Source organism: Anabas testudineus, chromosome 10, assembly GCF_900324465.2.
Source record: "Anabas testudineus chromosome 10, fAnaTes1.2, whole genome shotgun sequence".
NCBI classification, from domain to species: domain Eukaryota; kingdom Metazoa; phylum Chordata; class Actinopteri; order Anabantiformes; family Anabantidae; genus Anabas; species Anabas testudineus.
Genome location: NC_046619.1, coordinates 9538149 through 9563358, shown reverse-complemented (window position 1 = coordinate 9563358; position 25210 = coordinate 9538149). Strand labels below are relative to the sequence as shown.

The 25210-nt window shown below is 42.9% G+C and overlaps 1 protein-coding gene across 2 annotated transcripts in view; it reads left to right on the top strand.

The window, feature by feature from the left end:
* The first annotated feature begins 820 nt into the window (after positions 1-820).
* Positions 821-25210, top strand: part of nexmifb (neurite extension and migration factor b) — a 46020-nt gene continuing 21630 nt past the window's right edge. For both annotated transcript variants that reach the window (XR_003298679.1, XM_026357251.1), the window contains exon 1: positions 821-934. The gene's annotated coding sequence lies outside the window, so the exon portion shown is untranslated. The remainder of the gene's footprint in view (positions 935-25210) is intronic.

Sequence of the window (25210 nt, the reverse complement as noted above, 5' to 3'; positions counted from 1 at the left end):
TGATTTCTCTTTTTACAGTTTGCAGATCCATAGATGGGTAGACTGACAGACAGAGAGAGAGAGAGAGAGAGAGAGAGAGAGAGAGAGAGACACCCTCAAGTCTATCCCAATACTGCTTCCAGTCCGGTAGGCTAAGTGTTATGAGTGGGCCTATCATCCAGCATAGGCATACATGAGTAGCCTATTCATTATTCATGTGATTGCAGTTGCCCTGTTATGATACAGTCCTATTTGGAGTGGGCTACCTGATTTGCTCAGCGCGTCCGTCAAAGCAATGCGTGGCCCTGCGTCGGCTGGCTGTGCGCGCTCATAGGTCGGACCGAGAAGAATCGGAGGGGGAGCAAAACGGAGTGCGCGCCTACGAGACTGCGCGCCGCAAGGAGGGGGAGAGGTCCAGCTGCAAAAAAAAAAAAAAAAAAAAAGGAAGAAAAAATATGCCGTGACAATGGCAACATCAAGCATCTCGTAAAAGGTAGATAACAGGCGAGGGGGCGCCGCGGATCGGGAGTTGGAGAGGCGACGACCCCTGATTGTCCTGAGAAAAGCGGCGATTTGAGGACATGCTGGCTGCCCTGTAGCGCGTTTCCTGGAATACGAATTCTTCCGTAATTGAAAATGGAGCGGCGGGGGAGAGGAGAGTCGCTCCGTCTCCATCATTGAGAGGCGCGTCCACCTGCTATAACTGGAGGCCCGGGCTACTGCTGCTGCTGCTGCTGCTGCTGCTCCTGGTGGTGGTGGTGGTGGTGCTGGTGGTGCTGGTGCTGGTGGCGGGGAGGGTGGGAAGGGGAAGGGGAAGGGGGGGGGGGACATGCAGGGGAAGTGTTTGCATTTCGGGGAAAAGACGCAATTCTGATACTGTCCGGGGCGGCTGAGAGAAGGAGCCCATTGCGACGGGGGAAAAAAAAAACGCAGCTCGGGCGCATACGCTGTGGAGGTAGGCAGTGAAAACGTTATTATGATGCTGTTCAGCGTGCCGTGTGTGTGTGTGTGTGTGTGTGTTTGAACAGGGAGCGAGCTCTGTTAGCTCCGCACATGACAGCCAGATTGATACACACACTGATTTCCATCCCCTGCTTTGACTGATTTGATGTGATCGGACATTTTTATTCAAAGGGAGAACGCACCAAGCATGCGGTGTAGTAGCAGCCATACCTCCTTGGGACAGCTGTCGTAGCCTACATTCATTCGTCTCTGCTCCATCGATTGCCCATTCCCTGCGAAAATACCCCCCCCCCCACACACACACCTCCACCCATCCCCACATATTTAAAGGCTCTGTCCTCTTCGCTTTAGGCTCTGAAATACAACACAAATACAGATGCCACGTGTGGTTGTTCATATGGAAGCCAGGCATCCTGCTCTGTGTGTATGTTTTGAAGACGATCAGTGGCCTGTGGACGTCATTTTGAATCAGCCTTATGCGTCCAGAGCAGTGCCTGCCCCCCCCCCCCCAAAAAAAAAAAAGATTAAGAAATGAAGAAAGGGGAATAAGCTGGAGTCCAAACTGATGAATGATTCATGAATGGGCTATCGAAACCCAATGGGATAACACATCATCGTACAGCTAGGCCCCACCACTGTGATATGGCGAATAAATGATTCATAAACGGGTTTTTACGCGCAGAAATCCTGCAAAGTGGCCCAAACAGCAGAGCAGCAGATAGCAGGGCGCTCACAGGTGCACAGAGGCACGTGTGAATGCCTGCACTGTTGGGTCACTGGATCAGTAGCTTACTGTGTCTGTGCTCCCCTTTAAGGATGCCTCCTGACAGATGTTTACTGGATATCCCAGTCAGCCACACTGCGAGCCAGACAAGCCCTGCTAGAAAATAATGAGCCGCAGCCCATAATAACAGCCTCTCTGTGCTGTGGTTTTGTGGAGGTGTTAGAATTAGTTGTTAACTTAGTTTTAAATAGGATTTTAATTGGATTAAATTTTAACGAGCTACAAATTTGCCTGACTGATGTTTATTGGAATGCCTTGTGAGATGAGGGATTTTCGAGTAAGAACTTGGTGGATGCATCTCTCCGCAATTAATGATGTGCCCGGCTCACAGTTACTGACCTGACACCACTTGGATACATGTGTGTTTTCAAGCGTTTGTAGCCTATTTGGAAAAAAAGGTGTTTCCTGCATCCACTGGGCACTTGTTAGAAGGTTTCCTTTTTAAAAAAAAAAAAAAAAAAAAAAAGAAGCTGGGGTCCAGAGGCCAGTTATGGTGAGCTGTTAGTGAAATCCTTGTTAGTGTCTTCTCCCTGTTTAATGTGAAGACAGCAGAGGAAACCAGATGGAAGGCCATGCATTGATTGAGTCAAAGAGAGCTCATAAGAGGGCCAAATTGAGTTGACACGTTGATTTGGGTGCCATTATCATGTGTGACGGCACAGTGTGCCATTGGGGCCGAGGCTACAGTATGTGACGAGGCGAGGGGAGAGGGCCTCCTGGCTCTGCTCTGGCCGTCCAGCCCGGTTTGAAGATCACCGATGTTGAAACTAACAGGAGCTGTTACGTGTAGCTGTGTCTTCATCCCTGTGTTGTGTCACCAAGGCTCCCCATGGAGACTTGTCTTTACATCATTTGCTATTCATGTCTCCTCCTGGTCAGTCTCATTGCCTCCACCAAAGTGTCATTCTCCGTTCACTTTCAATCGGGTGAGAAATTGAGCCCAATGACACATTTCAGCACCATGGCTGTGTTCCACAGGAGCAAGGACAGCACTGGCAGGCTTCCCTAAAAATGTGTTTAAAATGCTATCCGAGCGTTATGTTGCAGCAATAAAGCCAGCAGCTTGTGTACATAGTCTCTTATCTTCCCCAGCCCATGTGTGCTCTGTGGCTTCTCCTCTGCTTCAGCCTTAGGCACATGTGTTAGGTCTCTACTACCACATCTGTCGACAGGGAAAGAGTCTCATTTATGCAGAATGAACTGATCCTCATCAATCATCCTCTTTATGACCATGTAGACACGTTATTCATACGTGAGAATCATGGTTCTGATTCATTTTTTACACCTTGTGTATTGTCATTGCTCTAAAACAGACTTAAGAAGAAGAAGCAACAACCGGGATACGATGCTGTTGCATCACCAATGTTTATTTGCATGCTTGATTATTTCCTGGCTCTGCAGTAGCTTACGGGACGATGTTCTGACTTTCCACATACAGTGGAGACTGTCTCCTTAACTGTACAGAATGGACCTTCCCTGCCTGTATGCAGCCCTGCTGTGCTTCATGTCTGAAGCATTGCAGTTTTCTCTGCACATTGTATTGCTACAGTATGGAAGCACCGTTGCTCTGTCCCAGTGTGTGCAGAAACATGCTGAGGCCATCAGGACCGGCTATATGCTTAAGCACACTATATTTATGTCAGGCTACTGTATGCAGAGGCCTGCTGCGTCTACCTTAGCCTTTGCGTTTGGGCTGTGACATGCTGGCTTTGGCCCAGCGGAGGCAGTCTTTCTCTGTGCTGCTGCCGCTGAGTTCTGTAATTAAAGGCAGAGGTAAGTCCAAGGGGGGAGGCTGGGCTCTGATTGCTTTTCATGGCCGCGAGGAGAGAGCTGCAGCATGTCCTGAGGGACTGAGGCGCTGCTGAGCTCTTTGCCGCCTGCTCTGCCCCCCCAGACGGGAGCTGTTCCAGGAAGACACGCACATTTGTACTCGCACACCACTGGCATAGTCATGCGCACGCACGTAAACACATACCCAGCTACGCGCACACACACATACCCACACACACACACATACCATACACAGCAGCTGAGAGAAGCAAAAATTACATCTGTGGCTGACAGGCAAACTGTGCTAATCTACTTTAAAGAATGCCCCGTTTTAGAAAATATGTGTCAGTGTGAGGTGTGAGGTGCTGCGGCAAAACTGTAACAGTGCAGTCATGTAATGAATTCAAAACAGCACAATCAGAAAGACGTTAAGGGTCTCTCCCTCAGGTGGCTGCTTGTTGGCATTGACAGTGCAGTTGATGTGTGATTGGGCTGAATGTAGATGTGAGCAGAGGCTGCCTGTGGTTGCCTTGGACCAACGCTCTGCAGGGGGAGCTGTGCCTTCCCCCCTCTCTCTCTCTCCCTCCCCTCCCTCATCACTAGGACCGCTCCGCGCTCTCACGGCCTGGCAAACATGGACATGCTCACATATAGAATCTAGGTGGGCCCCAGCGCTTTTAGGAGAAAAATAGCCTCAGCAGTCTCCTCTCTCTGCTCTTTCTGTGGATTCATTCATGACAGCTCGGTGGTTGCACGACGCTGAAGGTTCAAGCCATCACGCGCCGTATAGGTCCTATCAGAGAATTTCCCGTGGAAGAAGGTAGAAGCAAGAGCTCTTTGAAGAGGGGAGGTTTAAAAAGAGACAGAGGGGAAAGCGTTTGGATGCTATTTAAATGTCAAGTCCAGTCACGTTTTCGTGCCGTGTACATGAATTAGTTCTGCCAGGATAATTAAAGTAATGCATCAGGATTTCTGCCATTAACAAATAAAAGTCCAATTAAACTGGGGTCTATTAAACCACTTTCTGCGTTGCCTACTTGATCTCAGTATGTAGGCTGGTGGCCACTGGGACCATGAGCATGCAGGCTTGACGTTCATAGCTCATTTCCTGCTTTCGCATCAGACTCTTATATTGCAGATAGATAGATAATGTGAAATTTCCCCTGTTCTACTCGCACTCTCTCGGGCACCCTTGTTCTTTGTGGGATTCTCGAAACAGATAGTGAGATGTGATGCTGGGAAATTTGAGAAGGAGCCGAAAGAGGTGAGGATTTAATGCAGTGGACACAGGTGCTCTGACATGAATGGTGTGAAAGTAGAATATTCACAACACGACTTGGAAGGGAGGAAGCTATATGATGAGACTGGATTTTAATTGGTTTCACACAGTGTGCTCCCATGTATTGTTCCCTTTGTAATGACATACACAGTGGCAATAACAGCTCTGGTTTTTGTTATATAATATCACTAATAGATTCATCGCCCCTTGTCTAATTTGAACATGTTTTTTTTTTTTTACTCCTGATGTTGGAGCCAGAGGAGCTGCATATGCGTGTTACGCTGCATGTGTATACTGTCAGGGTCCCGAATGCTAGAATAATAGGCCACCTTCATTAGCCTTATCTTTGATTTGGTGGATGGAAAAAAGGGGGAGGGGGTGAGATGAAAAAGGGGTTGATGATGAGAAAGGGAGCAAAACATAGGGTAGGTTGTACTGCGAGAAAAGAGAAAAAAAAATGGAGAGGGAGAGGGGGGATTGACATGGTGGGAAGATTAGAGGAAGGGCTGGACAGACAGAGAGAGAGAGGGGGACAAAAAGAAACAAGATACATAGTTACTGTTGGTGGTGGGGGTGCAGGGTGCATCCTCCCATCACAGCAAGTTGGAACAAACACACGGTTGTGAGACAGACAGTGTTATTTCTAATGGGAGAGACGCTCACTGTGCCCTGGATGTTTCCCTGCATCTTTCATTTTCTAAATGCTGTTTTGTCTGTTCACCACTTAACAAGCCACCAGTGCCTCAGAAAGGAACCACGCTTTATTTGCTGCTGTACATAATTACCAGCCATTCAAGACAGCCTTGTTTGCTGCTCTAAACGATGTTGTGAATTTATGTACAAATAAGAGACAGGCTATATTTTGCTGTAAATCTTTTCACAGCGTATAAGTTGAGTGTTTAAAATTTATGACATTGCTGGCGTTCAGTCGAAGATTTGCTGAAATTCATTTCACTGTGGAGACTCAACCATTTGTGGCCTAATCAAACATTTCTGATAATTGAATGGAATAGCTCTTTTATTATGGGCTGTGCTTAATGTAGATGGCAGAATGACAAAAACCGTGTCACATGCAGTCAGCTGACGGACAACGCCTTCCATTTACCGTAGCACACCGGAGGCAAAACATAATCCACGCGAGACACATGTAAGCAAAAGTGAAATGTTTTTGAATATCTTAACACAGAGAATTAGAATTGAATTGCATACATGAATTTCAAGTTGGATTTGACCCTGATCTGTTGTATGATGTTGCTGATGATACAACAGCATGACTGCTATTCTACTACGGGTAATAATTATAATCATTCACAGCTAGTGGTCCTTGTCACAGGAGTGGGGCACAATGGAAATAATAATTAGGACTTCTCATTTCACATGCATCACAGACAAGTGTGTACTGTGGCTCTTTGACTTCTAGGATGTACAGCTGTGTGTACTTGCTTGTTTTCCTGTGCGACTTAGCGCCAGCACGCTCCAGTAAGAATTTCTGCTGGCTCTGGGTTTTTCTTCAGCTTTGTGACTCCTGTTATTCCTCACACACACACCCAAACTCACAGTCCCCCACACACACGTGCATATATTGTGCATTATGACAGTGGCCCAGGCTTTGCTGTCATAAACAAGTAGCTAATTGTAGCATAAAGAGACATGAAGGGCCAGGATGCCGGCTTCACATTTATTCTGGGCTCGCCCCTGACAGCAACACTCAGTGACGTACCGAGGCTCTGTCATGCGCAAATAGATATTTTTCAACTCACTATCTCTCAGTGCTCTTCTAACCCATTTCCTCAAGTCATCATTCAGAGCCACTGTCAGAATACAGCCCACATATATCACAGTTGAGCCAGTAAAATGCTCTCCAGGAGTCAAATATGCACCTCAGCGTAGCCTTTGCTGATAAAAGGGCTAATTCATCATTTAGTCACACAAAGCCTAAGAGATTTTTTTTGTAATATTTTGTATACTGCTGGAATTCAGGAGATGAGGATTTGCTGAATAATTTCTGGGCTTCCTGGGTAATGCCAGTGTCGGTCAGTTTGAGTAGTTAGATGTGTATTTAAATTTATGAATGCCAATTTTATTTAGGTTAGGTATTTAGTTTTCTGATGGTTACAGGTTTTGCTACTGCTCAGACAACAAACAAACAAAAAATAACAAAAAAAAAAAGAAAACAGACAAAGTAAATTGTTGTTCTATGATGTCATAACACAAGGCAAGTGTTCACCTTTTTGACTTTTGTAAACCTTTTGAGTACAAACTATATAAATACTATAAAGTACTGAAAACTGGCACAGGGTGTTTGGTCAGAGTCAATGCCTGGATAGCATTTACATATATATATATATATATATATATATATATATATATATATATATATATATATATATATATGTATATATATATATTAGAGATGCATTAATGAATATATCATCGATTAGATCACATTTGAGCTCCTTATAGGTGGCCTTTCTTGTTTGTTTTGTTGATCTGTTGGCTGATTACTCGATTGAGGGAAAAAATACATGTCAAAAACAAAACAGATTATGGACAAATTCTGCCGATTCATCAATAATGAATCATTAGTTGCAGCCTAGATAACACAAAATTTTAACTTTGGTATTGTTATGTAGTATGTTAGATCGACACACACAGTCTCACTGTCTCTGGTGAATAACTTACAGATGCTTTTAATAAGAATAATTAGTTTACATTAACTAACACCTTGTTATGTTGGACAAGTAATTAAGTAAAAGTAATAATTTTGTAGAAAAACTGCACATATGAGAGCTGTATAAAGTACAGGCAGCAGGAACTACTGCTTACCCCCCCACACATAGTGCCCGGTAATCTTACTTATGCTGCAAGCACATATTTATTTTCTTTTCTATTAATGTGTTGATGCAGCGATATTTCTGTCATAATGGGCTAAATACTTTGGGAGCGTCACAACACCAGGTATTTTCCTTTTATATTCTAATGATGCTGTGTATAACCTGCTCCTTTGAGATCAGTCTCTGAGGTGTGTATATGCTCAGGTGTGAGCGCGCCTTTTTGTCCTTTTGTGTGCAGTATTTGGGATTTGCCTATGGTATATTTATGCAGGTAATTCCACGGAGAGAAACTCTTTGTCAGGGGAGAGCCAGTGTACAGTCTGTGTGCATATTTTATGATCTAATAGGTTTAAAACTGACTATCAAAGATGTATGCTGCTGCAGAGTTTTTGGCTCCAGTGATGAGGCCTCTGGAGAGGTGAGGTATCTATGTGGATAGTATATGTGTTATGGAGTGCTTGTGTGTGTACGTGTGTGTTTGCCCAATTGAATTATCTGTACTAGGGCCAGCCAATACATAGAGAAGCCCCTGTGCTGACTATTATTAAAATAAGAAGAAACAAACATTGTATCTCTCCTATAGTCTCCTCACAGCCATTGAGACGTCACAGTGAAGTGCAGTCAGTCTGCCAAGCACTTGGAAACAGTAATGTGTATGTACATATTATGTGCACATGCTTGTTTGACCCCCTGAGCTTCTGCTTGAGCATGATAGTGTGTTTTGTCTGTATGCATGAGTCAGTCCACATTCATGTAATAATTAAATTATTTATGTTTTTTTCGTCTTTACACTGTACAAAAAATTATAATGAGCAAACGTTGTTTGGATAACACCGAGTGCCTACGAGGAACACATATTCAGAGGACAAAGGCTCCATTGTCGAGAGAGAAGTAAAAAATTTTGTAACAATTTACACTTTGACTCCATCTCTGGGGGCTTTAGGAAATGTTAATTTAAGTTCCCATTATAAAATGTATTTAAGTCAGACTAAGAATTAATTCCATTATTCTTGGAGGCAGCTGGGGCTCTTGTATCCTTCGAGACGGTTTGCTGCTCCCTCCTGAGACCTGTGGGTTTTCCCATCACTTTTAAAATCAATTATCTTTCTGCCTCCATCGCCTCTCCAACTCTCTCTAAGTACTCTCCTCATATTCTTCATTAGGAAACCCACCACTTCACCTATAGCTCACTATGAACACCTCAGCTGGAACTCTGTGTATTTTTAAGTGTTCATGGCACGTTTGAATGCCTCCCTCTGATTTATTAATATGTCTTACACAGTACTGTATAGCTGTAGGCCTGTGCAGATTGTTCTCAGCCAGCTTCTTCGCTCTATCTAGACAATGTCGCTGCCTCAGATATAAATAGGAGGACAATCTGTGACTGGGTAAGACCGGTTACCTGTTGTGACACTAAAACCACAACAAAGACACTGCTGTACTGCTGCTGAGGAGCGGCTGCAGCCCTTTGGGAGAGATCATGTTATTCTCCACTGTGCGCCAGCTCACAAACATCTCACCGCACTAACTGAGGGGCATAAGCATGGATGGGCTTGACGGCTGCTTCCTATTTTAGTCATCGGCAGGTAGGCGGATGAGTTGAACTGCGGAGGATCTCTGTGCAGCGAAGTCTTCGTCTAATTAGTTTGTCTAATTATGTCTTTGTGCTGGAAATTTCTCAAATTAGTGGTATCGTGCAGAATGTGAGCATGCTCATTATGGTTGTCATGAGAATTGTTGCGGTGGTTGAGAGAAGAGAAAGGGAGAGAAGGAGTGTCATTGGAACCAAAAGCTCTCCACGGTCCAAATCCCTTTATCAAATACAAATATCTTGTAATGGGAGATGTAGCACCCAGCTCCATCCCAGGAATTCGCAGGGAAACTGTTACTTTTGCCTGTGAAACACTTGGCATCTTCCTGCCGGTGCAGGCTGCACCTATTTGTGGCAGACCACGAAAAGGTCCCTTTTGATTTTCCTTACTTGTGCATGAGCTGCAATAGTGTCACAGCATCAGGGATGTAAGTGTCTTACATGGGGACACTTTTTGATTTTCCCTCCTTGTGAGGTGCCACGGCATCAGGGATGAAGACACCCCTCCTCCTCCTCCTTACCATCACCCATGATGCTGAGCTGCTTCTCCTGGCCACCAAGTGAGGACAAGCCCCTGGATCTCCTGCCAGCGACCCAACCATTTCCCGTCCTCCTGTCCGCCGCGTCTCTTCTTTCTTCCCCATCATCTTTCTCTTCTTCCTCTTCCTCATTCCTTCTTTGCCACTCCTCCTTCTCTCACTCATTCACCCTTTCCCTCTACCTCTCTCCCTCTCCTTCCCCCACTCTTGGGTCTACAGTAATTGGTATTCCGAGTGGCAGCTGGGATCCATACAAACACAGCAGACAGAGGGAGAGAGGGAGCGAGGCAAAGTGTGTGTGAGGGAGAGAGACATGGAGGCAGAGAGAGAAAGAGAAAGCCAGCAAGTCAATACGCTGGTTCATTAGAGCACTGAGTCACAGTGGCCGCTGCCTCGTTTGTTTGTGTTTGTCCAATACTCTGTCTTAAGCAGAGCCCACCGCCTCTGTCCGCTCACACTGGCAAACCTGACAGCAACACACCCCAGGCTGCCTGGTCGCCTGTGATAGGGGCTTTTCTGCACTTGTGTGTATTTTGACATACCAGCTTATAAAATAATTACCAAATCAATAGCCCTAAATTAAGGGAAGCAAGGCTTTTTTTCTGGGATTTTCATAAGCACAAGTCCAAGTTAATGCCAAGAGTTGAATCAGTATAAAAACTGACATATATATTTGCTCACCTGTATGTCAGACTGTGGTTGTGCTGTGTTTGAATTCTATTTTCCATGACGATTATGTGTCAGCAGTACGTTTTACTTGAATTGCATTTGATGAGACATGCATTGACAATAAATAGCAGGTCTGATTATGGCTGTGGATGTAAAGAAGACAGGCCAGGTCCCTGAAATGGAGTTGAGAGCTGAGAAAAAACAGAGAGGCTCCATACGAAACAAAAATAAGATTCTGCGGTTATTGAAAATCTGAAAGTGGATGTTCCAAAAAAACAAGAGGGAGGAGTGTTCTCCGGTCACAGCAAACTGAGAGCAGACCACTTGTCAGGATATTGAAAGAGAGAGAGAGAGAGAGAGAGGCAGGTTAAGAGAATGGGCTAAAATGACCTGTTCCATTCTTCAAGGCCTGTTTATTTTGGAGGAAATAGTAATATGACAGTGGCTGTGTGGTTGTCTGGCTGAGGCTGCTGGCTCCCAGGGCCCTCATGGTGCACACTGACCTCTCATTACCAATGCTTGAGGGAGCGTGAAACAGAGGAGATCACTCCAAAGGGCAGCTGTGTAGATGCGCCTAACCTTTTAAACCATCGGAATACGTCAACCATACAAATAACTCATTAACCTTATCCATTTAAATGAAAAGCTCCTACTTTTATCCCACACCCCCTTTCTCTCCTCAGTATTAGATTTGTTTAATTGGCCATTGCACATGATGAAAATGACAAGTCCCTTCTGCAGCGTGGCGTGGTCAAGGCAGGGCCTGGCTCCCTTTAGCACAGGGATTTCGCAAAGCTGATTTAGGATTTTGGGAGAGGGTGAGGAGAAATGAAGGGTTGTGGAAGTGATATTATGTTAATATGTGTATGGGTCTGTTGTTTAGGAAGTGGCCTCCGGCTCTGTCCGGTAGCACAGGAGGGCATTGATTGGAACAACTCAATAGCTCGGGCCTTTTAATCACCTCACTCAGAGGCTGCATTGTCCCACAGGCCCACAGAATAAGTGCTGGTAATACCCCTGTGCATATACACACAGCCACTGGCTCCCAGGCTTCTGCAGCCCCTCACAAACCTACACAGCCACTAATCAATAGGCCTGATTACCAACTGGGAAGCAGACCGGGCTTTGTTCTCATTTGTCCGCAGAAAAGCTTTGCCCCCGTTCCCAAACAGCTTGCCAACTTCTCCCTTTATTACACACAATATGGTAACAGCTTCAATTGGACCTGCTGCACCTAGACTCGGATCTGTCGGTGTCAAATGACTAAATGCTTGTTGTGCGAGTCTAGAATAATGTGCCGTTCTGACCCAGTTGTAAAGAAACAACATTTAGACTTACACATCAGGCTTCTAAAAATGGCATTTTTTCTCACTCTCACTGTCTCTTTGCACTCGGTCTCTATCTCTTCTCTCTCTTCCTCCTTCAATCTGTCTCTCTGCCTGCTTGGCTGTCATCTCTCTTTATACTGTTTAGAAATGCTGTACATTGTGTTACAGGGTTGTGACTGATAGTCTGCCAGTTTCAGCTGTGGCACATCAGAGAGGATAACCCCCCCCCCTCACCTCCTGAACACAGAGAGATACACATTAAAGCCATGACAGTGTGCTCCTTTTGCTGCTCTCACTGATTCCATACCGCCTGATGAAGTGTTGCACAAGAAAGCTGGGTTTTATTTATTATTGGTAAAGGACCCTGGAAACACAGCAGCCAAAAACTGCAACATACAGGAGCTTCTTGGTGCAGGAAAACACAGAAACTCCCTCCTGGCGTGGTTTCTGTGTTGTAGACATGCGGCAGCTTCACACCAGCAGTAGTGAAGAATTATTGTTCTCTCTCATCAGAGATTCTGAGGCCATTTATATTTCCATCTGCACAGCCTATCAATAAGCCTCTAAGCTGGGTTTCAAAAACTAATAACATCAATGACTTTAAAAGGGAAAACAAATATCAAAGAAAAGGTGGCGTATTAGCAGGCAGAGATGGTGTGTGAATATTGAGATTTGAGTTTGTAGATGGTCTGAAGGGCAGAGTAGGGCTGTTGTTCCATGCCATGCCCTCCTCATTATTACCCCTCCAGCACATACAAACACACTGAACACACACTTGCTCTCTGACTGACATCCTTCTCTGCATTTTTCTGTCTTATCTCTCTGGCTTCCCCTTTCCCGTCCCCTCACTCTTTCTCTCTCTTCTTCACTGTGTATCTTTATTCTTCTCCTTCTGTCCTCTGCTCCCCCCCCCCCCCCCCCCACCCCTCTCCCCCCACCTCCTTCCTCCCCGCCTGCCCCTGTCCTTTGGTTTTGAAGCCAAGTAAAGGAGTCGCCTTCTGAAGCAACGGGGAAATAATTTGTGGCTCAGAGAACAAAGGGAAATCTTTACTGCGAGAGTAATGGAATGGATTTTGTGATGTGGATGAAAACTGACTTCATTTTGGGGTCTCATTTTGATAAACAAAATATGGATAAAAGACCATGACTTAAAGAGAAAAATAACAAGGGTGTTGTAAATGATGGATAAAATATATCCTCAGGATCATTGTTATTATTATTCACAGAAACAACTACAATAGAAATATATTATACTAAAAAAACACTGGCATATATTAACTGGAGCAGCTGTATATTATTCATTATATCAAACACTGTGAATTGTTTCTATGCTGTATTTTGGTGGGGATAGCAGTGTCGCAGAAGTTTGCACCCAAAGTGCAGCTGCTGCAGTTTCATCTCTAAAATGCAGTTTTATGTGCGATCCATAACGGTCACTTATTGACTGAATATTCCTCAAAGCCCTGGGCAGACCTCCAAGCTCACTTATTGAGCTATTATCAATGAGCTGCTTTTGTCTTGGCTCAGGAGGCTGTGGACATTTTAGCAGGACATTTATTGTGTTAGAAAAGAAGGAATCGGGGAGCCAAAGATGCAGTGGATAATAATGGCTGGATTGTTTGTCACTGAAGAGATAGAATAAAAAAAAAGTGTTTTTCGTTTTTTGACACCGTGGGAACAACTGGACACACTGACTCAGGAGCGACTGGTAATGTCAGCTTAATTTGAACTCGGATTCTTATGTTTTGTTGTGTTGTAATGTTAATAGTTAATTTGAGCTGAAATGTTGGAACAACAGGTGACTTTCCTACACAAACATCCTACATGTGCCAACTATTTAATGAAACCGGTAGAATAATACCTCAAACGGACAGAAAGCAAAAAACAAGCCCACAGATGGCTAACAAATTCCTGCTCTCACATCCTGCAGACACGGGACAACATTAACATTTTCTGTCCAGCTGGCCTAGAAGCTGAATATTTGCTCTCCTTGTTGCACTGCTTTAGTCTCCACCATGTCCTTAAAAATATGGGCATCCTTTACATGCTAGATGGTGGACTTTCTGTCTTTTCTGCAGAAGCTGTGCAGGTACTGTGTTGATCACTGCTTTTTAGCCCAAGATCTGTGGTAGATGAGGGTGACTCAGTCTAAACCATAACACAGCTGTTCAAGTGGTGAAACTAAAGCACCAAAACAATGAAGTGTGTGTTAATAGCGGCTAAAAGGCCAGTAGAACTCCAGGATTTGGTGATAATGCTTGTCACCGAGGCACTACGAGTGACCCTTTTCATTATACACGGAGTGGATTAATGCAGTGTTAATATGAAAATATTGAGTAATTCCACCCACATCTCAGTTTGTTTTGAAATGACTCAAATAGGTCTTGTTGTTGGTAGGTGTATTTTTGAGCCTTGGACAAAGCCAGCCTAGCTGCTTCCATCTGCTTTATGCTAAGCTAAGCTAATTGTCTCCCTGGCTGGCTCTGCTGTACTTAATGACAAATCTTAAAATGTTCGGATTTTTAAAGCATGTTTTAATTTCATGTTGTCAGGAAATATATTGTGAGTTAGTAAACTAACTTATAATAATAATAATAATAATAATAATTTGACTTACCAAACAGAGGGCTGAGTGTTAGTCTCATACTAACATCAGTTTACTACCTTACAGAGCTATTACAGTACAGTTTCTGTGCCTTGACAAGTAAACAAATGTTTCCAGCCTTAAATATAATAATAATATAACTACATTACACCTGAAAATATCTTCAGGAATATTATATTTGTGATATTAAATCATTTATAGAGACAGCTGCCATACATGTTAGTTTCTCATGTTAGTTTGGTTAAAATGTTGATGAGCTGAGTTAAAACATGAGAATTAACTGTCTTTCTTGATTTTGGCACCATAAATAGCATTCATCGATTAAGACACCGACCCACCACGCTGAAGTACAAAAGAAATTTGGTGTAAACCTGAGCTTTTTTTAAATACATGCCTGTGTATCTGTAAGAAATGTCACTTATTGCCTGCATTATTTTTCATTAATGAATCAGCTATCAAGCAAGTGGCTGTTTTAATCCGACAGGAATAAAGGTGGAAGGCGCTGCTGTAAAGACGGGTCAACTGAACGTTTACACAGCTACTGATTTATTTCTCATTTCACATTGTCACTGAATTTCTGAGCATAACCACACAAACCTTAGTAGTTATCTTAAGCCATGATTTATCCTCAAACCTGTACTTTCTATACCCATAGTAGCTATATTTACTGGTTTATATGAGATAGTGCGACTATATTACCTACAGTACACGATGTGAGGGATTTGTGTGACCCCTGGGATTATTTAAACAAAGACCAAGAGATGCTTGCGAAATTCTGTTTCTTCAAATATGTTATTTTTTTTATGTTTAAGACAAACAACGGGACCACATGCTATATGTGTTGAGATCACTTTCATAGACACTGAAAATGCATCGTCACTGGAGACAGACTTCTTTTTTTTGGGTCAGAAATTGTATTAACACCTAGTGGAACAGCTTGACATAACAAAGATATTAGAATTGCTGTAAAAATATTATGAACCGTTTTGCTTGTGTAGTTGATATGGAACTTTAAAACAAACTTTTTTTGTAGCAATAGGTTTCTAAACATGTGGTGGAGAGGTTGTATTATGCAGAAATCTTTGCTTCTAAAAGTTTTTAACCAATTAGAAGATTCAAGAAATTCGGCTTGATTAGTACATTTTGCAGCATTCTCCTTTATAAAGTTATAAATTGAATGCGACTAATACCTGAAGCGCTGTGAGTGTGGCAGACGGTGGAGCAGGGAGAGCTGGCCGGAGCAGAGTGGATTGGTTTCAGATACCGCTTGTTAAAGTGTTGCTTTAATTACATAAAGCTCTGGGAAATAAGAGGCGTTCATTTTCAAATTTACACAAACTATAGCTCAACATTACCTGTAAAAGTGAAAATTTGTGTGTTGTGTGTTTTGCATCAGTTATTACATTGTCGTTGCTGCGTGTTGATGTAGACAATAATTCGATTCGGTTGTTTATGTCCTAAAGGATGCTGCAGAAGCCTCCTCCATCCCATCATTGTGATTTTCATCCACGTCTCTTCCACCATCTCTGAGCGTGAGGAGAGAGTTTGCCCGTGCATGCAGTCATTTATCACATGAGCAAGTAAACACTCTTTGATGGTCATTAGAAAACAGTTTTATTACAGAGGTTACTGTGTCTAGCAGTTAACCTTCTCCTCTTTGATGTATCGCTGCATAGGTTTTTAGAGCAGGACGAAGATGAGGCTGGGAAGCATCCTCACCTATGGCTGGAATGTCCCCCTTCAGCAGCTTTTGAATCGTTGTGCAATCATTGTGCAACCTTTTGTTTCCCTCCCCCTGTGCTCCTCCTGCTAACCCCCCACCCCCAGTCATTCCCTTCTTCCCCTTTTTCTCCCTCCCTCCTGTCATCTGAAATGTGCCCTGCATAAGTGGAGGCAGCTGCTTAAGTGCTGAGAGAGGGAGTAGAAGGGGAGAGTGGAAGTGGAAGGAGGGAGGTAAGGGCCAAAGAGAGAGAAAGAGAGAGTCTGACTCACAATTAGCTTTGCTTTCCCTCCCTGAATGCTGCAGCATCTACTCCTCCCATTGCACTCAAGGTCTCTCTCCCTCTTTTTCTCTCTTACACACACACACACACACGAAAACACAGGCGCTCACGTATGCACACGCACGTTTGCAAGCATAAATAAGCTGGGTTCAGTGTTTTACTTGAGGTTTCTGGGCTGTTGAAAATAATTTTGTATTGTGCCGCCTTGGTGCATTATTGACTTGAGAGGCTTTATTGTCATCTTGTTTTTTGTTATGAAATTTTAATGCGGAACCTCATAATTAGGGTGGCTGTATTTGATGCAGCTACCAGCCTTATCACTTGCTGTTGTGCTTCAGTGTTGTTGGTGGTATATGCAAGGCTACTGATGCAATACGATAAATAACACACAGTTAGAATACTGACAATCGTCTCTGCCAATAAAATGTCAGATGAAATGTCTCTGGAGCTTAAGGCAATTTGGCGAGGGTTTGCGGCTGTGTGTTTAGTGCTCTTGTGGCAGTGGGCTTCATAGCTAAAAGCACACTCCCCTGCAGTGGAATTACATAGTGACGCCAGCAAAAGCCTAGGGCTTTTATCAGCTGTCATTCACACAGAAGAAGCTGGGTACAAGCAGCAAGGCCGCCACGGCATGGCACAGGACAAAAGTCTAATAGTGGGCTGTAATTGTCAGGAAAAATTGACATCTAACAAGGTCAGCGAGGTGCTGTGCTGAAGTTGATGCACTGTTCTAATGACAAAACCGTACTGTAGCCTTGATTTTGATCAGCAAATGTATTTTCAGAGAAAATACTGAAAATATTCTCACATCTGCGAGATGCTTGATAATGTGTGGACTCATCTCTAACGTTGATACATTGGATGCCTGTTGATGTCTGTGAACAGAACAGGAGCCAAATTATATCAAACAACCCAAAATCATATGTATGAGTAAAAGTGATTTGTCACAGCTTTATGTAAAACATAAAAAAGATGAATACCTGATAACTGTCTGCGATATAATATTTACAATATCACCTAAATGTTCCTTTGCACTAGAAATGCATAGTTCCTGAAAAGTTACATTGGAGTATCCATGGGTTTTACAGGATACCAATAATAATGAGACCTGTGACAGGTTATGAACCTCTTTCTAGTAGCAAAATCATATTTTGACGTATTGTTTGTTTGACTCAGAGAGGTTTTCACAAAACAGAGTAATGAAGAGTCCCATACTGATGATCACAGATGATCACAGTAAGCTTTTATTGAAGAACCAGCTGAATCCAACTTTACTATATATTTACCGGGAAATTGTGATAGCAGTGATATAATCTCAGTCCATTAACTTATTTTCACCAAAGCGAGAAGCAAAGAAAGATTCCAAATAAATGGTTAAATGTAGTATATGTGAAGGCAGCAACACCGGCTCAGGGCTTTAGGAAGTTTGTGACTAGAGAAACGCCAGTTAAAAAATGTTCGCCTCTTTTCGCTCACAGCGCAACACAGAAACCCTGTGTTTATCACAAGCTAATGAACACACGCTGCACCTGCATGTGACCTCTACAGCCTGCTGGTGTCCCTGGCCGCCACTATTCACAGGTCTGCAGCTGTAGTTCCATAAATACCACAAGTAAACCTGATAATTACACCGTCCTTTTAAATAAGCTAATGGGAGCTGTCAACTTTTACTTCAACAAAAGTTGTTGCTTTAAAGTTCAAACTAGAAATTAAAAACAATACAAATATAATAAAGATTATTTTAATTTGATTGCTTTTGGAAAAAGTTAATGTAACAAACTAAATATAAAACAATTTAAAGTTGAAAGAGCAGAATGTGGTATCATATAATAACCATCTATTATTATGGGCTTGAAACTAGTGTTGTGCGTTTCATTTTCATTTAGATGGACTCATACTAAAAACAGCTTACTACTATATGTGAAATGTAGGCTTGTAGCCTGATGAGTAATTTCACTGCTGTTTTATTAAGCTCATGTTTTTTAGACCGGGGGTGAATTTTAATTGACATGCTGACATTAACATTAATGTTTTGACCTGAGATGATTAGGGTCAAGGTTTCTGACTTTGCAACACTAAATTGAGACACATTCAAGGTCTGTTTGATATTATTACGGATGTCGGTTCTTTCTTCAGTTTCTCATAAATATTCAAGAGCAGGGTGCGGGCTTGCAGGTCAGTGTGGGCTGTGAGGTTCTTCTTTCAGGTCATGAAAATCCATAAAGCAGATGGTAAATATTCATTCACTTTTATTTTATTATATTTTACACACCTAGCACTGTGACATACAGTCTCATAAGTCTCAAAGTAGAAAGCACAGCCATATTCTTTAGTTTACTGGTTTATTGTAAGTACAGAAAGTTTTTAGAGACCATGTAGGACCCCCCCAAAAAACTCTGCGTGCATGTAAACATAAACCTAAAACTCCAGGTACCCATGGTTTTGCTCCAAATGTATTATTAATATTGGTGACCAGAAATCAGCGCTACGCAGCCTAGAAAAAGAGATTGCAACCAGATGAATACATTGTTAGTTAAGAATAAATTATCAGCAGGGAAGCTTCAATAATGGCCAATCAAATCAGCTCCTCTCATCCCATTCAAAAGCTGATGATAGTTTCCTGATGAGCCCCGAGGACAGTTCAGGTTGGCTGAAGCCCCCCACATATACTTATGACATATGATTTCTAATTATAAACACTAAGGTATTTTACAAAAGAGAAATGCCTGCAGTTTTCATCAGTAAAATGTTTAGCAAGCATTCTGCATTCGTTTAATTATAAAATTCTGTTTGCATTAGATGGTCCTAATATAGATCACAGGGAATCACAGTGCAAATCAGCACCACTTGCATTACATTGCATAATGACACTGGCAACACAACGTACAGCTACACCCATGACGCAACAGCTACACCCATATGCTGCGTGAAAAGCAGTAACCTGTTTTACTGTAGCACTTTACACAAATGCATGTCTGCCATTCCCAGAACAATCCTATTTGAAGGAAACTACAGTATGTTTAAAAAATAGTCCTCTGCACTCCTACAATACTGTCTGTACAGTATGAGCGTGTGCGGAATACTTTATCACTCTAGTGAAACGTGCAAGCTATAGGTTCGTTTGTTTTCCTGCAAGATTTAACAGGATGAAGCCTGTATACCTGACAGTGACCGATGAATGCCATAAAATGTGCTCTTTATCCTTGTGTCGACAACAATAAAACACCAGGGCAGAAACAGAAGTAGAATTTCATGCCGCAAACAGGAACCACAGTGCAGCGCAGTTTTTAGTTGGCTCTGATTTGTGATGTTATCAGTCAGTAAGTAAGTGAGGCTGATTGGAACAGCTGGCTGCTTAGAAGCTTCTGGATATATTGTTGTTTTTTTCTGATTTCTTTTGATCAGGCTTGTATTCGGCTCTCCTTTTTTCTTGTGTCACGTTTTTTTGTGGCACTTACTTATACACATACAGACACAAACCTGCTCACTGACACACCTCCTTCGGAAACGCAGCATTGTGCCCGGTTTGAATTTAAAATGTAGCTGTGGATTGTTGTGGCATGTTACAGGATTAAGACGTTTTTAGTTGATATTCTGTCATGACTCAATACCCTGATGCAAATATTATTTTAACAAAGTCTCGAAAACCTTAAGTTTACAGATGGACCGGCCAAAACAAAAAATATGTTCATATATTCAGAAACATCCACAAAGTAGAAAAATGCACATAAGAAGTTAAAGTTGAAGAAGAGAAATACACAAAATATAAATTTGCATCGGAATCAAGTATCGCTTCAGTTCATTGTTTAAGGTCAAGACCAAAAATAGAATAAATTGTGTGGATTTCTTCCCTAGTTGAATGTAAATTATTGTCTGCAGTATTGTGATTTTTAACCCTAATGTTTTAAGTTTTGTTTGCTGTTTTCCTGGTGTGTGAACACGTTTCAGTTTCAGGTCTTGGGCTGATCTGTTACATTTATTGATCTGATTTTATGCCTGTATCTGTTCTACTCGGTATAAATGCATGTCAGACGTCTGCAATGGTTTCAACCCTCTATAAGCTTAAATTAATATCATGCATTTGACGTCTGTCTGCAAGCGAGCATCCCACCGCATCTTTCGTTGCATAAACTATAAAAAAAGGAAGAACTGAAGGTTAAAAAAAGGGAATTAACTGAAAACTGCATAACATATTTCATGTGCAAAAGAACTTACAGACAGCAGTGTTTCAGCAAGTGCAATATGCATGAGGCATATTTTGATATCACTGCTGCGGCACCGTATTATCAACTGACACAGCCACAGTGACAAAAGTTTTTTAGTATTTTGTTTTTTGACACTGTAACAATTCCAGCACGTACAGATTGGATTCAAAATGCAAATCGTAGCACGGCAGTCTTTCCTTACCCGCACACCATAACCTTCTTAATGAGGGGAAAAAAGATCAAGGTAAAGTTTCAACTAAAGCGTTCATATGTTCCTCAGTAGCCTGGGTTTATGTGATTTTAGTCTTTTTTGAAGATCAGGTTTGGTGTTGTTGTAGCCGGCAGAAACGAAATATAATCCTATTAGTTGTGCAAATTAAGAAGGGGAAAAAGGAGGGTAATTGTTCTCGTTTGTTGTGTTTGCCCGCTACATTTTTCTGCGGTCACTCAAAAAAGCTACTGCACATATCTGCAGCAATGTTCAAGATAATCGCAACAATCAGAACGTGGACATTCAGACTAAGCTCCATACGTACGGCAGTAATTCACCAGACTGACAGCTAATCCAGGTTAATCGGGTTGTTTCTAGCTTAATTTGACTAACACCAGCCTGGATATTTACATGACAGTTGAGATAATTGTAGTATTGACATTAAATTGAGTATACTGATAATGTAAGGGGGTTAAGGAGCAGCAATTACTTGCTGCCCTGCATTTTAAGATTAGAAATAACGGTAATGACAGTGAAAATGTGTAACAACAAGAGCCAGCTGCAAATGCACTTAGGACAGCCTGCTGCTAATGACAAACAGCATTGCGGCGAAGACAAAATGTTTTTAAGGGCACATCAACAACAGCGCCGTTGTGCTGGAGGAACTCTGTTTTTTGGGATGTGAGGGAGTTTATGTGTGCTGCTGCTGGGGGAGCGTCTCTGAATGGCTGCCCTGGGCATTGTGCAGAACAAGGCACAGAGTGAGCCGCAGCAAGCAGCTCTGGAGAAGCAGCAACACTAGGCCTATGCTCCAGAACATTGTGTATACATCTGTAATCTTACCTACCCCCTGGGCTCACAGAGAACAACCTCTCCTCTCTCCTCCCTCACCACCATCACCACCATGTTGTCTCGCTCGCTCTCAGCCCTCATGTCCATATTATTTCTCTCCTCAGTCACTCTCATTATCACGTCATTCCCCCCCTTTTTTTTTTTTTTCCTCTCTTGCACAAAGATATAGTCAAGCAAATACACCCACACACTTTCTCACATTGACACCCATACACAAACACACCAAGGGCCTTGAAGATACACCCATGTGTGAAGATCACACAGTCTTAATGTGTCAGAGTCACTACAGCCTGCTCAATTAAAATGAAACAATGACTGTAAGAAAAATGTGAGGTCATCCGCTGCTTTGTGCTTTCGGCTCGCTGCAGAGCGAGGCTCGCCCTGCTGTTTTATATGTATTTACACGAGTGTGTGTGTTGAAAAAGCAAATGTTTTTAGCCGAAATTGAACTGGAGCTGCGAGTGTTTAAATATACATGAAGGCGAGGGCTACATGAATGCGATCCTGTCCAGGATGGTGAGCAGTTATGAGCTGTGTCATGTGTCGGCGCTTTCGACTGCTCTGTGCAGAGCTTTCATCAGCTCCTGCCTCTGTCACTGAGACATTCCCCTCTCCCTCTCTGCTCCCAGCTCCACTTCACACACTGTAATAAGGCATTCATACTCGTTCTCTCTCTGTTGCTTCGGCTGTTTTGCCGCACCACTACATTGCAGTCCAAGTGTAAAAGCCTGCTGTTGTGTCAGTGAGCGTTTGCAGCTCTTTGATGTTCACTGATGTTATTTTAACCCGTGGATATGTATGTTAACCAGCTGCACTCAGGCATTGTAAAGCGTAGTTTATTGTTTTTATCGCTCAGCCCTTTGTCTTTCCTCCGACACATCAGCTGTTCAGGGTGATTGGCTTGTAGCAACAAGGATATCTTGTGCATTGACATGTTGTGATAATCCATATGATGTATTGTCATCATCTTCTGGTTAATGCGTACTGCTGTTTCCTTGGGGATTAGATGTGGTTGTCATGCGTCAGCTTGAGGATATCATGATATCACAGTGCTGCCTGCACTTTAATAAATCTTAATTGTTTTCTTCATATTACTGATCAATCATCATTTGGCACAATTACCATAGCATTCCTTTGTTTTGGCATATACCGAGTGTACGGTTAACTATTTTTCCGTTTTTAGGATTTGTGTGTTTATTTCTAATGGGAGGCATTATGAAACATGTCTTTTAAGCTCCCACTGAGTTCAAAACAACAGGAATGTATTTTTCTCTTGCGTCTTTTTCTTTTCTCAGAGAGCAGCAGCTTTCGCAATTGAATTTGAATGCCATGCTTTTAGCGCCAGGGTTGTTTGATTATCCACAGACAGGGAGCTGTGCTGGATTCCATTCCTTTCATCATGCTTTAACCAGTGTGAGCTGGCTCCCCTGTCGTATTTTATGAGAGGTGATTTTAGTGCCTCTCCTTTATGCAGATCATTTTGGCTGCCTCTCCCTAGTCTAGTCTTCAAGAGGTGGATATTGGTTTTGACAAGAGAGCTCACCCTGCTACCTTCACTCTCACTAGGCTGTCTTCCTGACTGCTTCACCAGGCTGGATATTCTGGGCCACGATGCTAATGCGAATTACACTTAGTGAAAGGGGGGGGGATGCATCTACAGGTGTTTTCAGAGTGAGGCTAGGTGACAGGAATATTACACCGGGCCAGAAACCTCATTGACCCTTTTCACTACCGCAGGGACGACAGTTGCTTTATATTCAGCCACTGAGCTATATATAGTGGTAATTCTCCCAGTTAATATCCACATCAGGCGACAGGGGTTCACATGTGAAGTGTATTAATCCAAATATATGGATTATAGCTGTCTCTACATGATCATGTGCTGTCATTTACTGTTTTTTTGTGCGTGTGTTTATGCTCTCAAACTCACTAAATACGTACACATGCTCTGCAGGGGTTGCTCCTATTAGATTGTTAAGCTGCACATCTCCTTCACGTCTTGTGGGAGGTACTGTTGGCCTAACGTAATAGTCAGCTTGGATAATAGCCCATATTAATGTGGGACGTCTGGCCCAGGTTCTGGTCTGCCAAAAGTGCCAGCATGCAGAAAGTCACATCAACAGACCCTAACAGTGTTACAGTGACTGAACTTAGGGTCGTTTATGCATTCGTGCACCCCTAACTCAGACTGCATTGTTAATGAGTAGACAGCATTCGCAGGAGGCTGATCATGTTTCTGTGTCGATGCTGAAGCTTGAACCATGAAGTCAGTCGCACACTGTATGATAATCATGTCTCTCTTCCACGGCCCCTCGTCCCTGTTTCACTGACTAAGTAGAGGGCTTTGCATGATTGCCTGGATGAGTGTTTCCCCTTAACGCTGCATTGCTATTGTCCACTTGTCCCTCCTTCATCTGTGTAATTGTATGCATGAAATTTCAACTGTAAATCCCAGCTGTTGGCAGGTTGTCTGCTCTTGCAGTGCTGGGTATGCTGGTAAGTCTTTGGCTGAGGGCTATTGGTTTTTCTTAAGCTGGCAAACATCATGAAAGAAATCACAAAGAGGAGCCAGCTAGGTCGGGTTTTTTTCCTGCTTCACCAGTCAAATAGACAGGAAAAAGCAGGCGACATTTGTCTGTCCTCTCTCCACACTGAAACAGATAGAGTAGCTGTGTGGAATAAAGGAGATGCTTCTCTCTCTATCACACTCCATCAGCATTATTTACCAGACCTGCCAGTTGCTTTGTACAGCACCTCTCCCTGCCAAGTAGGCGACTGGCATACGACCAGGGGCTAGTGACAACAGGCTACAGTGGAAAGCAAGGAGAGCTGTGTGGATGAGCCAAGTCTGTTTATTCCCCTAGGCCTCGGAGTGAAGCACAGAACTCTATCTGCTTTTACTAAGGAGAACATAGCGCTTTATGGATTTTTTTTTATTTTTTATCATACGCTATGCGAGTAATGATCATAAACCTGGCCTATCTTTTTGAATCATTGTGGAAATGCCACAGCATGCAGGGTTGCAGCATGAATACGTTTGTAATGGCAGTGAATAGCCTTTTCTGTTAACAATGAGCTGAACAGTCTTATAATTACCAAAAGACTTGTTATGTGCACTGTATGTACTGTACTGGGGGTGATTCACATGTGCCACAGACTCTGTAATAAATGCATGTTTCGTTTGTCATCCCCAGCCACACTCCCATCAGTCCTCCTCACAGAACCTATGGAAACATCAGCACTCAGGGCTTGGAAACAGAAAAGTGATTTTTTTTTCCACTGTGTGTCACAGATGGTGGGAAAGCCTTTGTAATGCTAATATAATATCACACTGTGTCGGCCTAGCTCTGCAGTTCGCTCTGTGTACCAAGCAGCCTGGCTGTGGAGTGATTTACCAGTATGGAGAGAAAAAGACCTCCCTCGGTTCACACTGAAAAGGCTGTGTGGTTGGCGGGTCCTACTGCTTGGCCTGCTGCGACTGGGCCCGCCTTGACTTTATTGATTCCATGGACCGTCCAGTGCTGTGTACTGTTAATTAACTCTATCTTCAAGTGTTTGTCACATTGTGTGTGCTTATGAAAAAGGATATTTCAAAGAG